General features: G+C 37.0%; 5 non-coding genes across 5 annotated transcripts; all 5 read right to left on the minus strand.

Moving 5' to 3' along the window:
* Positions 1–5,155: 5,155 nt before the first annotated feature.
* TRNAR-CCG (transfer RNA arginine (anticodon CCG)) lies at positions 5,156–5,228 on the minus strand. Its single transcript has one exon. It is a non-coding gene; the product is annotated as a tRNA-Arg (tRNA).
* A 1,219-nt stretch (positions 5,229–6,447) lies between these two features.
* TRNAR-CCG (transfer RNA arginine (anticodon CCG)) lies at positions 6,448–6,520 on the minus strand. The gene has a single exon. It is a non-coding gene; the product is annotated as a tRNA-Arg (tRNA).
* Positions 6,521–10,323: 3,803 nt separating this feature from the next.
* On the minus strand, positions 10,324–10,396 carry TRNAR-CCG (transfer RNA arginine (anticodon CCG)). Its single transcript has one exon. It is a non-coding gene; the product is annotated as a tRNA-Arg (tRNA).
* A 1,219-nt stretch (positions 10,397–11,615) lies between these two features.
* On the minus strand, positions 11,616–11,688 carry TRNAR-CCG (transfer RNA arginine (anticodon CCG)). The gene has a single exon. It is a non-coding gene; the product is annotated as a tRNA-Arg (tRNA).
* Positions 11,689–12,907: 1,219 nt separating this feature from the next.
* TRNAR-CCG (transfer RNA arginine (anticodon CCG)) lies at positions 12,908–12,980 on the minus strand. Its single transcript has one exon. It is a non-coding gene; the product is annotated as a tRNA-Arg (tRNA).
* Between the last annotated feature and the right edge of the window lie 423 nt (positions 12,981–13,403).

Here is a 13,403-nt window from a genome sequence, read left to right on the forward strand (position 1 = left end):
GACTTTAACCCACAATCCCCAGCTCCGGAGGCTGATGCCTTATCCATTAGGCCACTGGGCCTCAGCTTTTCACTGGTGGAAATTGAGAACATTTTGTCAGCAACACCACCAAAAGACAAGGTAAGATTTAGGATTCAATGGTAACAAAATAGGGGAAACCTTTAAAACAATCATAACAGTACCTTGGTGATAGATTTTAATAAGGTTGACAATTGGGCTCCTTGCAAGGTAGTAGATCTAGAACATGAAGATCAAGGAGTCCATGGACTGATATAGGGACTCAATGTAATGCAATTTAGTAGTAAATGAAACCAACAATAGAAGGCAACTCAAGATTACTCATTATCCACTCTGCTGTCCATATATATATATTATATCACAGTTTTCACAAATTTGATGAAGTTGACAATCTGGGTGTCAGGGACTCATAGTTTTCAAAGTCTCAAGGCCGTAGACAGTTCTTTCATTGATTGTCTTTGTGGTCTTGGAGTAAAAGTAATTCAGGCTATTTTTGGAGGGTTAAAAAGTTTCAGGTGTTTTCCTAGGTGCCAGATCTGTTTTTGCTTAATATAACTTCCATTGTTGTGAAACAGTGAAGGAATGATCTCACTATTGGAGTCAGTCCTCTCTTGAGGAGTAGGATATGGACTTCAGTTAACGACCTCACTGATAACTGCTGATGCTGGTGCCTGTAGAAATGGTAAAATGTAAAGCACGAGCAGTAGCAAGTGTCGCTACCTTCCAGAACCACTGTTACCAATCTAATGTCTCTTTTCCTGATAAGGGTGTTTTTTAAAATTTGTGAAGAATATTACATCATAGATTAGGTTTTGAACGTTTCTAACGTCCCTTAAAATAACCTTCAGGGTGGTAAAATAGTGAAGGTGCAATAGAACTTTCCTAGGATGGGATTAGTCTGAAATAAGGATTTTTGATTCATTTCAATTTTGAGGATAAATATTGGACATGAATTAAATCCAACTTCCCACACATGACTACTGTTAAATGGAGAGAAATTAAAAATATATGTTTCATGGTTATCTTTGTTTAATGTATAATTCATATGTGGAGCTTGAAATAGTAATATCAGACAGCCATTTCATCTTGTCAAATCAACAGTTTTCTCTGTCCTTTGTGAAAGTTTCATATATTATGGAAATGTTATGATTTTGGCTGATTCCTATCAAGCCAAATTGACTGAAGGAGTACCATGTATTAAAATTATCCAAGACAAACTGTTAGCAAGATTTTCAAAGACATGGAGGGAACATAAAGACAAGCGACCCAGGTGAGACTTTAACCCACAATCCCCAGCTCCGGAGGCTGATGCCTTATCCATTAGGCCACTGGGCCTCAGCTTTTCACTGGTAGAAATTGAGAACATTTTGTCAGCAACACCACCAAAGACAAGGTAAGATTTAGGATTCAATGGTAACAAAATAGGGGAAACCTTTAAAACAATCATACCAGTACCTTGGTGATAGATATTAATAAGGTTGACAATTGGGCTCCTTGCAAGGTAATAGATCTAGAACATGAAGATCAAGGAGTCCATGGACTGATATAGGGACTCTATGTAATGCAATTTAGTAGTAACTGAAACCAACAATAGAAGGCAACTCAAGATTACTCATTATCCACTCTGCTGTCCATATATATATATTAAATCACAGTTTTCACAAATTTGATGAAGTTGACAATCTGGGTTTCAGGGACTCATAGTTTTCAAAGTCTCAAGGCCATAGACAGTTCTTTCATTGGTTGTCTTTTTGGTCTTGGAGTAAAAGTAATTCAGGCTATGTTTGGAGGGTTAAAAAGTTTCAGGTGTTTTCCTAGGTGCCAGATCTGTTTTTGCTTAATATAACTTCCATTGTTGTGAAACAGTGAAGGAATGATCTCACTATTGGAGTCAGTCCTCTCTTGAGGAGTTGGATATGGACTTCAGTTAACGACCTCACTGATAACTGCTGATGCTGGTGCCTGTAGAAATGGTAAAATGTGAAGCACGAGCAGTAGCAAGTGTCGCTACCTTCCAGAACCACTGTTACCAATCTAATGTCTCTTTTCCTGATAAGGGTGTTTTTTAAAATTTGTGAAGAATATTACATCATAGATTAGGTTTTGAACGTTTCTAACGTCCCTTAAAATAACCTTCAGGGTGGTAAAATAGTGAAGGTGCAATAGAACTTTCCTAGGATGGGATTAGTCTGAAATAAGGATTTTTGATTCATTTCAATTTTGAGGATAAATATTGGACATGAATTAAATCCAACTTCCCACACATGACTACTGTTAAATGGAGAGAAATTAAAAATATATGTTTCATGGTTATCTTTGTTTAATGTATATTTCATATGTGGAGCTTGAAATAGTAATATCAGACAGCCATTTCATCTTGTCAAACCCACAGTTTTCTCTGTCCTTTGTGAAAGGTTCATATATTATGGAAATGTTATGATTTTGGCTGATTCCTATCAAGCCAAATTGACTGAAGGAGTACCATGTATTAAAATTATCCAAGACAAACTGTAAGCAAGATTTTCAAAGACATGGAGGGAACATAAAGACAAGCGACCCAGGTGAGACTTTAACCCACAATCCCCAGCTCCGGAGGCTGATGCCTTATCCATTAGGCCACTGGGCCTCAGCTTTTCACTGGTGGAAATTGAGAACATTTTGTCAGCAACACCACCAAAAGACAAGGTAAGATTTAGGATTCAATGGTAACAAAATAGGGGAAACCTTTAAAACAATCATAACAGTACCTTGGTGATAGATTTTAATAAGGTTGACAATTGGGCTCCTTGCAAGGTAGTAGATCTAGAACATGAAGATCAAGGAGTCCATGGACTGATATAGGGACTCAATGTAATGCAATTTAGTAGTAAATGAAACCAACAATAAAAGGCAACTCAAGATTACTCATTATCCACTCTGCTGTCCATATATATATATTAAATCACAGTTTTCACAAATTTGATGAAGTTGACAATCTGGGTGTCAGGGACTCATAGTTTTCAAAGTCTCAAGGCCGTAGACAGTTCTTTCATTGATTGTCTTTGTGGTCTTGGAGTAAAAGTAATTCAGGCTATTTTTGGAGGGTTAAAAAGTTTCAGGTGTTTTCCTAGGTGCCAGATCTGTTTTTGCTTAATATAACTTCCATTGTTGTGAAACAGTGAAGGAATGATCTCACTATTGGAGTCAGTCCTCTCTTGAGGAGTAGGATATGGACTTCAGTTAACGACCTCACTGATAACTGCTGATGCTGGTGCCTGTAGAAATGGTAAAATGTGAAGCATGAGCAGTAGCAAGTGTCGCTACCTTCCAGAACCACTGTTACCAATCTAATGTCTCTTTTCCTGATAAGGGTGTTTTTTAAAATTTGTGAAGAATATTACATCATAGATTAGGTTTTGAACGTTTCTAACGTCCCTTAAAATAACCTTCAGGGTGGTAAAATAGTGAAGGTGCAATAGAACTTTCCTAGGATGGGATTAGTCTGAAATAAGGATTTTTGATTCATTTCAATTTTGAGGATAAATATTGGACATGAATTAAATCCAACTTCCCACACATGACTACTGTTAAATGGAGAGAAATTAAAAATATATGTTTCATGGTTATCTTTGTTTAATGTATATTTCATATGTGGAGCTTGAAATAGTAATATCAGACAGCCATTTCATCTTGTCAAACCCACAGTTTTCTCTGTCCTTTGTGAAAGGTTCATATATTATGGAAATGTTATGATTTTGGCTGATTCCTATCAAGCCAAATTGACTGAAGGAGTACCATGTATTAAAATTATCCAAGACAAACTGTAAGCAAGATTTTCAAAGACATGGAGGGAACATAAAGACAAGCGACCCAGGTGAGACTTTAACCCACAATCCCCAGCTCCGGAGGCTGATGCCTTATCCATTAGGCCACTGGGCCTCAGCTTTTCACTGGTGGAAATTGAGAACATTTTGTCAGCAACACCACCAAAAGACAAGGTAAGATTTAGGATTCAATGGTAACAAAATAGGGGAAACCTTTAAAACAATCATAACAGTACCTTGGTGATAGATTTTAATAAGGTTGACAATTGGGCTCCTTGCAAGGTAGTAGATCTAGAACATGAAGATCAAGGAGTCCATGGACTGATATAGGGACTCAATGTAATGCAATTTAGTAGTAAATGAAACCAACAATAAAAGGCAACTCAAGATTACTCATTATCCACTCTGCTGTCCATATATATATATTAAATCACAGTTTTCACAAATTTGATGAAGTTGACAATCTGGGTGTCAGGGACTCATAGTTTTCAAAGTCTCAAGGCCGTAGACAGTTCTTTCATTGATTGTCTTTGTGGTCTTGGAGTAAAAGTAATTCAGGCTATTTTTGGAGGGTTAAAAAGTTTCAGGTGTTTTCCTAGGTGCCAGATCTGTTTTTGCTTAATATAACTTCCATTGTTGTGAAACAGTGAAGGAATGATCTCACTATTGGAGTCAGTCCTCTCTTGAGGAGTAGGATATGGACTTCAGTTAACGACCTCACTGATAACTGCTGATGCTGGTGCCTGTAGAAATGGTAAAATGTGAAGCATGAGCAGTAGCAAGTGTCGCTACCTTCCAGAACCACTGTTACCAATCTAATGTCTCTTTTCCTGATAAGGGTGTTTTTTAAAATTTGTGAAGAATATTACATCATGGATTAGGTTTTGAACGTTTCTAACGTCCCTTAAAATAACCTTCAGGGTGGTAAAATAGTGAAGGTGCAATAGAACTTTCCTAGGATGGGATTAGTCTGAAATAAGGATTTCTGATTCATTTCAATTTTGAGGATAAATATTGGACATGAACTAAATCCAACTTCCCACACATGACTACTGTTAAATGGAGAGAAATTAAAAATATATGTTTCATGGTTATCTTTGTTTAATGTATATTTCATATGTGGAGCTTGAAATAGTAATATCAGACAGCCATTTCATCTTGTCAAACCCACAGTTTTCTCTGTCCTTTGTGAAAGGTTCATATATTATGGAAATGTTATGATTTTGGCTGATTCCTATCAAGCCAAATTGACTGAAGGAGTACCATGTATTAAAATTATCCAAGGTAAACTGTAAGCAAGATTTTCAAAGACATGGAGGGAACATAAAGACAAGCGACCCAGGTGGGACTTGAACCCACAATCCCCAGCTCCGGAGGCTGATGCCTTATCCATTAGGCCACTGGGCCTCAGCTTTTCACTGGTAGAAATTGAGAACATTTTGTCAGCAACACCACCAAAAGACAAGGTAAGATTTAGGATTCAATGGTAACAAAATAGGGGAAACCTTTAAAACAATCATAACAGTACCTTGGTGATAGATTTTAATAAGGTTGACAATTGGGCTCCTTGCAAGGTAGTAGATCTAGAACATGAAGATCAAGGAGTCCATGGACTGATATAGGGACTCTATGTAATGCAATTTAGTAGTAAATGAAACCAACAATAGAAGGCAACTCAAGATTACTCATTATCCACTCTGCTGTCCATATATATATATTAAATCACAGTTTTCACAAATTTGATGAAGTTGACTATCTGGGTGTCAGGGACTCATAGTTTTCAAAGTCTCAAGGCCATAGACAGTTCTTTCATTGGTTGTCTTTTTGGTCTTGGAGTATAAGTAATTCAGGCTATTTTTGGAGGGTTACAAAGTTTCAGGTGTTTTCCTAGGTGCCAGATCTGTTTTTGCTTAATATAACTTCCATTGTTGTGAAACAGTGAAGGAATGATCTCACTATTGGAGTCAGTCCTCTCTTGAGGAGTAGGATATGGACTTCAGTTAACGACCTCACTGATAACTGCTGATGGTGGTGCCTGTAGAAATGGTAAAATGTGAAGCACGAGCAGTAGCAAGTGTCGCTACCTTCCAGAACCACTGTTACCAATCTAATGTCTCTTTTCCTGATAAGGGTGTTTTTTAAAATTTGTGAAGAATATTACATCATAGATTAGGTTTTGAACGTTTCTAACGTCCCTTAAAATAACCTTCAGGGTGGTAAAATAGTGAAGGTGCAATAGAACTTTCCTAGGATGGGATTAGTCTGAAATAAGGATTTTTGATTCATTTCAATTTTGAGGATAAATATTGGACATGAATTAAATCCAACTTCCCACACATGACTACTGTTAAATGGAGAGAAATTAAAAATATATGTTTCATGGTTATCTTTGTTTAATGTATAATTCATATGTGGAGCTTGAAATAGTAATATCAGACAGCCATTTCATCTTGTCAAACCCACAGTTTTCTCTGTCCTTTGTGAAAGGTTCATATATTATGGAAATGTTATGATTTTGGCTGATTCCTATCAAGCCAAATTGACTGAAGGAGTACCATGTATTAAAATTATCCAAGGCAAACTGTAAGCAAGATTTTCAAAGACATGGAGGGAACATAAAGACAAGCGACCCAGGTGGGACTTGAACCCACAATCCCCAGCTCCGGAGGCTGATGCCTTATCCATTAGGCCACTGGGCCTCAGCTTTTCACTGGTAGAAATTGAGAACATTTTGTCAGCAACACCACCAAAAGACAAGGTAAGATTTAGGATTCAATGGTAACAAAATAGGGGAAACCTTTAAAACAATCATAACAGTACCTTGGTGATAGATTTTAATAAGGTTGACAATTGGGCTCCTTGCAAGGTAGTAGATCTAGAACATGAAGATCAAGGAGTCCATGGACTGATATAGGGACTCTATGTAATGCAATTTAGTAGTAAATGAAACCAACAATAGAAGGCAACTCAAGATTACTCATTATCCACTCTGCTGTCCATATATATATATTAAATCACAGTTTTCACAAATTTGATGAAGTTGACTATCTGGGTGTCAGGGACTCATAGTTTTCAAAGTCTCAAGGCCATAGACAGTTCTTTCATTGGTTGTCTTTTTGGTCTTGGAGTAAAAGTAATTCAGGCTATGTTTGGAGGGTTAAAAAGTTTCAGGTGTTTTCCTAGGTGCCAGATCTGTTTTTGCTTAATATAACTTCCATTGTTGTGAAACAGTGAAGGAATGATCTCACTATTGGAGTCAGTCCTCTCTTGAGGAGTAGGATATGGACTTCAGTTAACGACCTCACTGATAACTGCTGATGGTGGTGCCTGTAGAAATGGTAAAATGTGAAGCACGAGCAGTAGCAAGTGTCGCTACCTTCCAGAACCACTGTTACCAATCTAATGTCTCTTTTCCTGATAAGGGTGTTTTTTAAAATTTGTGAAGAATATTACATCATAGATTAGGTTTTGAACGTTTCTAACGTCCCTTAAAATAACCTTCAGGGTGGTAAAATAGTGAAGGTGCAATAGAACTTTCCTAGGATGGGATTAGTCTGAAATAAGGATTTTTGATTCATTTCAATTTTGAGGATAAATATTGGACATGAATTAAATCCAACTTCCCACACATGACTACTGTTAAATGGAGAGAAATTAAAAATATATGTTTCATGGTTATCTTTGTTTAATGTATAATTCATATGTGGAGCTTGAAATAGTAATATCAGACAGCCATTTCATCTTGTCAAATCAACAGTTTTCTCTGTCCTTTGTGAAAGTTTCATATATTATGGAAATGTTATGATTTTGGCTGATTCCTATCAAGCCAAATTGACTGAAGGAGTACCATGTATTAAAATTATCCAAGACAAACTGTTAGCAAGATTTTCAAAGACATGGAGGGAACATAAAGACAAGCGACCCAGGTGAGACTTTAACCCACAATCCCCAGCTCCGGAGGCTGATGCCTTATCCATTAGGCCACTGGGCCTCAGCTTTTCACTGGTGGAAATTGAGAACATTTTGTCAGCAACACCACCAAAAGACAAGGTAAGATTTAGGATTCAATGGTAACAAAATAGGGGAAACCTTTAAAACAATCATAACAGTACCTTGGTGATAGATTTTAATAAGGTTGACAATTGGGCTCCTTGCAAGGTAGTAGATCTAGAACATGAAGATCAAGGAGTCCATGGACTGATATAGGGACTCAATGTAATGCAATTTAGTAGTAAATGAAACCAACAATAAAAGGCAACTCAAGATTACTCATTATCCACTCTGCTGTCCATATATATATATTAAATCACAGTTTTCACAAATTTGATGAAGTTGACAATCTGGGTGTCAGGGACTCATAGTTTTCAAAGTCTCAAGGCCGTAGACAGTTCTTTCATTGATTGTCTTTGTGGTCTTGGAGTAAAAGTAATTCAGGCTATTTTTGGAGGGTTAAAAAGTTTCAGGTGTTTTCCTAGGTGCCAGATCTGTTTTTGCTTAATATAACTTCCATTGTTGTGAAACAGTGAAGGAATGATCTCACTATTGGAGTCAGTCCTCTCTTGAGGAGTAGGATATGGACTTCAGTTAACGACCTCACTGATAACTGCTGATGCTGGTGCCTGTAGAAATGGTAAAATGTGAAGCATGAGCAGTAGCAAGTGTCGCTACCTTCCAGAACCACTGTTACCAATCTAATGTCTCTTTTCCTGATAAGGGTGTTTTTTAAAATTTGTGAAGAATATTACATCATAGATTAGGTTTTGAACGTTTCTAACGTCCCTTAAAATAACCTTCAGGGTGGTAAAATAGTGAAGGTGCAATAGAACTTTCCTAGGATGGGATTAGTCTGAAATAAGGATTTTTGATTCATTTCAATTTTGAGGATAAATATTGGACATGAATTAAATCCAACTTCCCACACATGACTACTGTTAAATGGAGAGAAATTAAAAATATATGTTTCATGGTTATCTTTGTTTAATGTATATTTCATATGTGGAGCTTGAAATAGTAATATCAGACAGCCATTTCATCTTGTCAAACCCACAGTTTTCTCTGTCCTTTGTGAAAGGTTCATATATTATGGAAATGTTATGATTTTGGCTGATTCCTATCAAGCCAAATTGACTGAAGGAGTACCATGTATTAAAATTATCCAAGACAAACTGTAAGCAAGATTTTCAAAGACATGGAGGGAACATAAAGACAAGCGACCCAGGTGAGACTTTAACCCACAATCCCCAGCTCCGGAGGCTGATGCCTTATCCATTAGGCCACTGGGCCTCAGCTTTTCACTGGTGGAAATTGAGAACATTTTGTCAGCAACACCACCAAAAGACAAGGTAAGATTTAGGATTCAATGGTAACAAAATAGGGGAAACCTTTAAAACAATCATAACAGTACCTTGGTGATAGATTTTAATAAGGTTGACAATTGGGCTCCTTGCAAGGTAGTAGATCTAGAACATGAAGATCAAGGAGTCCATGGACTGATATAGGGACTCAATGTAATGCAATTTAGTAGTAAATGAAACCAACAATAAAAGGCAACTCAAGATTACTCATTATCCACTCTGCTGTCCATATATATATATTAAATCACAGTTTTCACAAATTTGATGAAGTTGACAATCTGGGTGTCAGGGACTCATAGTTTTCAAAGTCTCAAGGCCGTAGACAGTTCTTTCATTGATTGTCTTTGTGGTCTTGGAGTAAAAGTAATTCAGGCTATTTTTGGAGGGTTAAAAAGTTTCAGGTGTTTTCCTAGGTGCCAGATCTGTTTTTGCTTAATATAACTTCCATTGTTGTGAAACAGTGAAGGAATGATCTCACTATTGGAGTCAGTCCTCTCTTGAGGAGTAGGATATGGACTTCAGTTAACGACCTCACTGATAACTGCTGATGCTGGTGCCTGTAGAAATGGTAAAATGTGAAGCATGAGCAGTAGCAAGTGTCGCTACCTTCCAGAACCACTGTTACCAATCTAATGTCTCTTTTCCTGATAAGGGTGTTTTTTAAAATTTGTGAAGAATATTACATCATGGATTAGGTTTTGAACGTTTCTAACGTCCCTTAAAATAACCTTCAGGGTGGTAAAATAGTGAAGGTGCAATAGAACTTTCCTAGGATGGGATTAGTCTGAAATAAGGATTTCTGATTCATTTCAATTTTGAGGATAAATATTGGACATGAACTAAATCCAACTTCCCACACATGACTACTGTTAAATGGAGAGAAATTAAAAATATATGTTTCATGGTTATCTTTGTTTAATGTATATTTCATATGTGGAGCTTGAAATAGTAATATCAGACAGCCATTTCATCTTGTCAAACCCACAGTTTTCTCTGTCCTTTGTGAAAGGTTCATATATTATGGAAATGTTATGATTTTGGCTGATTCCTATCAAGCCAAATTGACTGAAGGAGTACCATGTATTAAAATTATCCAAGGTAAACTGTAAGCAAGATTTTCAAAGACATGGAGGGAACATAAAGACAAGCGACCCAGGTGGGACTTGAACCCACAATCCCCAGCTCCGGAGGCTGATGCCTTATCCATTAGGCCACTGGGCCTCAGCTTTTCACTGGTAGAAATTGAGAACATTTTGTCAGCAACACCACCAAAAGACAAGGTAAGATTTAGGATTCAATGGTAACAAAATAGGGGAAACCTTTAAAACAATCATAACAGTACCTTGGTGATAGATTTTAATAAGGTTGACAATTGGGCTCCTTGCAAGGTAGTAGATCTAGAACATGAAGATCAAGGAGTCCATGGACTGATATAGGGACTCTATGTAATGCAATTTAGTAGTAAATGAAACCAACAATAGAAGGCAACTCAAGATTACTCATTATCCACTCTGCTGTCCATATATATATATTAAATCACAGTTTTCACAAATTTGATGAAGTTGACTATCTGGGTGTCAGGGACTCATAGTTTTCAAAGTCTCAAGGCCATAGACAGTTCTTTCATTGGTTGTCTTTTTGGTCTTGGAGTATAAGTAATTCAGGCTATTTTTGGAGGGTTACAAAGTTTCAGGTGTTTTCCTAGGTGCCAGATCTGTTTTTGCTTAATATAACTTCCATTGTTGTGAAACAGTGAAGGAATGATCTCACTATTGGAGTCAGTCCTCTCTTGAGGAGTAGGATATGGACTTCAGTTAACGACCTCACTGATAACTGCTGATGGTGGTGCCTGTAGAAATGGTAAAATGTGAAGCACGAGCAGTAGCAAGTGTCGCTACCTTCCAGAACCACTGTTACCAATCTAATGTCTCTTTTCCTGATAAGGGTGTTTTTTAAAATTTGTGAAGAATATTACATCATAGATTAGGTTTTGAACGTTTCTAACGTCCCTTAAAATAACCTTCAGGGTGGTAAAATAGTGAAGGTGCAATAGAACTTTCCTAGGATGGGATTAGTCTGAAATAAGGATTTTTGATTCATTTCAATTTTGAGGATAAATATTGGACATGAATTAAATCCAACTTCCCACACATGACTACTGTTAAATGGAGAGAAATTAAAAATATATGTTTCATGGTTATCTTTGTTTAATGTATAATTCATATGTGGAGCTTGAAATAGTAATATCAGACAGCCATTTCATCTTGTCAAACCCACAGTTTTCTCTGTCCTTTGTGAAAGGTTCATATATTATGGAAATGTTATGATTTTGGCTGATTCCTATCAAGCCAAATTGACTGAAGGAGTACCATGTATTAAAATTATCCAAGGCAAACTGTAAGCAAGATTTTCAAAGACATGGAGGGAACATAAAGACAAGCGACCCAGGTGGGACTTGAACCCACAATCCCCAGCTCCGGAGGCTGATGCCTTATCCATTAGGCCACTGGGCCTCAGCTTTTCACTGGTAGAAATTGAGAACATTTTGTCAGCAACACCACCAAAAGACAAGGTAAGATTTAGGATTCAATGGTAACAAAATAGGGGAAACCTTTAAAACAATCATAACAGTACCTTGGTGATAGATTTTAATAAGGTTGACAATTGGGCTCCTTGCAAGGTAGTAGATCTAGAACATGAAGATCAAGGAGTCCATGGACTGATATAGGGACTCTATGTAATGCAATTTAGTAGTAAATGAAACCAACAATAGAAGGCAACTCAAGATTACTCATTATCCACTCTGCTGTCCATATATATATATTAAATCACAGTTTTCACAAATTTGATGAAGTTGACTATCTGGGTGTCAGGGACTCATAGTTTTCAAAGTCTCAAGGCCATAGACAGTTCTTTCATTGGTTGTCTTTTTGGTCTTGGAGTAAAAGTAATTCAGGCTATGTTTGGAGGGTTAAAAAGTTTCAGGTGTTTTCCTAGGTGCCAGATCTGTTTTTGCTTAATATAACTTCCATTGTTGTGAAACAGTGAAGGAATGATCTCACTATTGGAGTCAGTCCTCTCTTGAGGAGTAGGATATGGACTTCAGTTAACGACCTCACTGATAACTGCTGATGGTGGTGCCTGTAGAAATGGTAAAATGTGAAGCACGAGCAGTAGCAAGTGTCGCTACCTTCCAGAACCACTGTTACCAATCTAATGTCTCTTTTCCTGATAAGGGTGTTTTTTAAAATTTGTGAAGAATATTACATCATAGATTAGGTTTTGAACGTTTCTAACGTCCCTTAAAATAACCTTCAGGGTGGTAAAATAGTGAAGGTGCAATAGAACTTTCCTAGGATGGGATTAGTCTGAAATAAGGATTTTTGATTCATTTCAATTTTGAGGATAAATATTGGACATGAATTAAATCCAACTTCCCACACATGACTACTGTTAAATGGAGAGAAATTAAAAATATATGTTTCATGGTTATCTTTGTTTAATGTATAATTCATATGTGGAGCTTGAAATAGTAATATCAGACAGCCATTTCATCTTGTCAAATCAACAGTTTTCTCTGTCCTTTGTGAAAGTTTCATATATTATGGAAATGTTATGATTTTGGCTGATTCCTATCAAGCCAAATTGACTGAAGGAGTACCATGTATTAAAATTATCCAAGACAAACTGTTAGCAAGATTTTCAAAGACATGGAGGGAACATAAAGACAAGCGACCCAGGTGGGACTTGAACCCACAATCCCCAGCTCCGGAGGCTGATGCCTTATCCATTAGGCCACTGGGCCTCAGCTTTTCACTGGTAGAAATTGAGAACATTTTGTCAGCAACACCACCAAAGACAAGGTAAGATTTAGGATTCAATGGTAACAAAATAGGGGAAACCTTTAAAACAATCATACCAGTACCTTGGTGATAGATATTAATAAGGTTGACAATTGGGCTCCTTGCAAGGTAGTAGATCTAGAACATGAAGATCAAGGAGTCCATGGACTGATATAGGGACTCTATGTAATGCAATTTAGTAGTAACTGAAACCAACAATAGAAGGCAACTCAAGATTACTCATTATCCACTCTGCTGTCCATATATATATATATTAAATCACAGTTTTCACAAATTTGATGAAGTTGACAATCTGGGTGTCAGGGACTCATAGTTTTCAAAGTCTCAAGGCCATAGACAGTTCTTTCATTGGTTGTCTTTTTGGT

The sequence above is a fragment of the Taudactylus pleione genome, unplaced genomic scaffold, assembly GCF_031769625.1.
Source record: "Taudactylus pleione unplaced genomic scaffold, aTauple2 ptg000905l, whole genome shotgun sequence".
NCBI classification, from domain to species: Eukaryota; Metazoa; Chordata; class Amphibia; order Anura; family Myobatrachidae; genus Taudactylus; species Taudactylus pleione.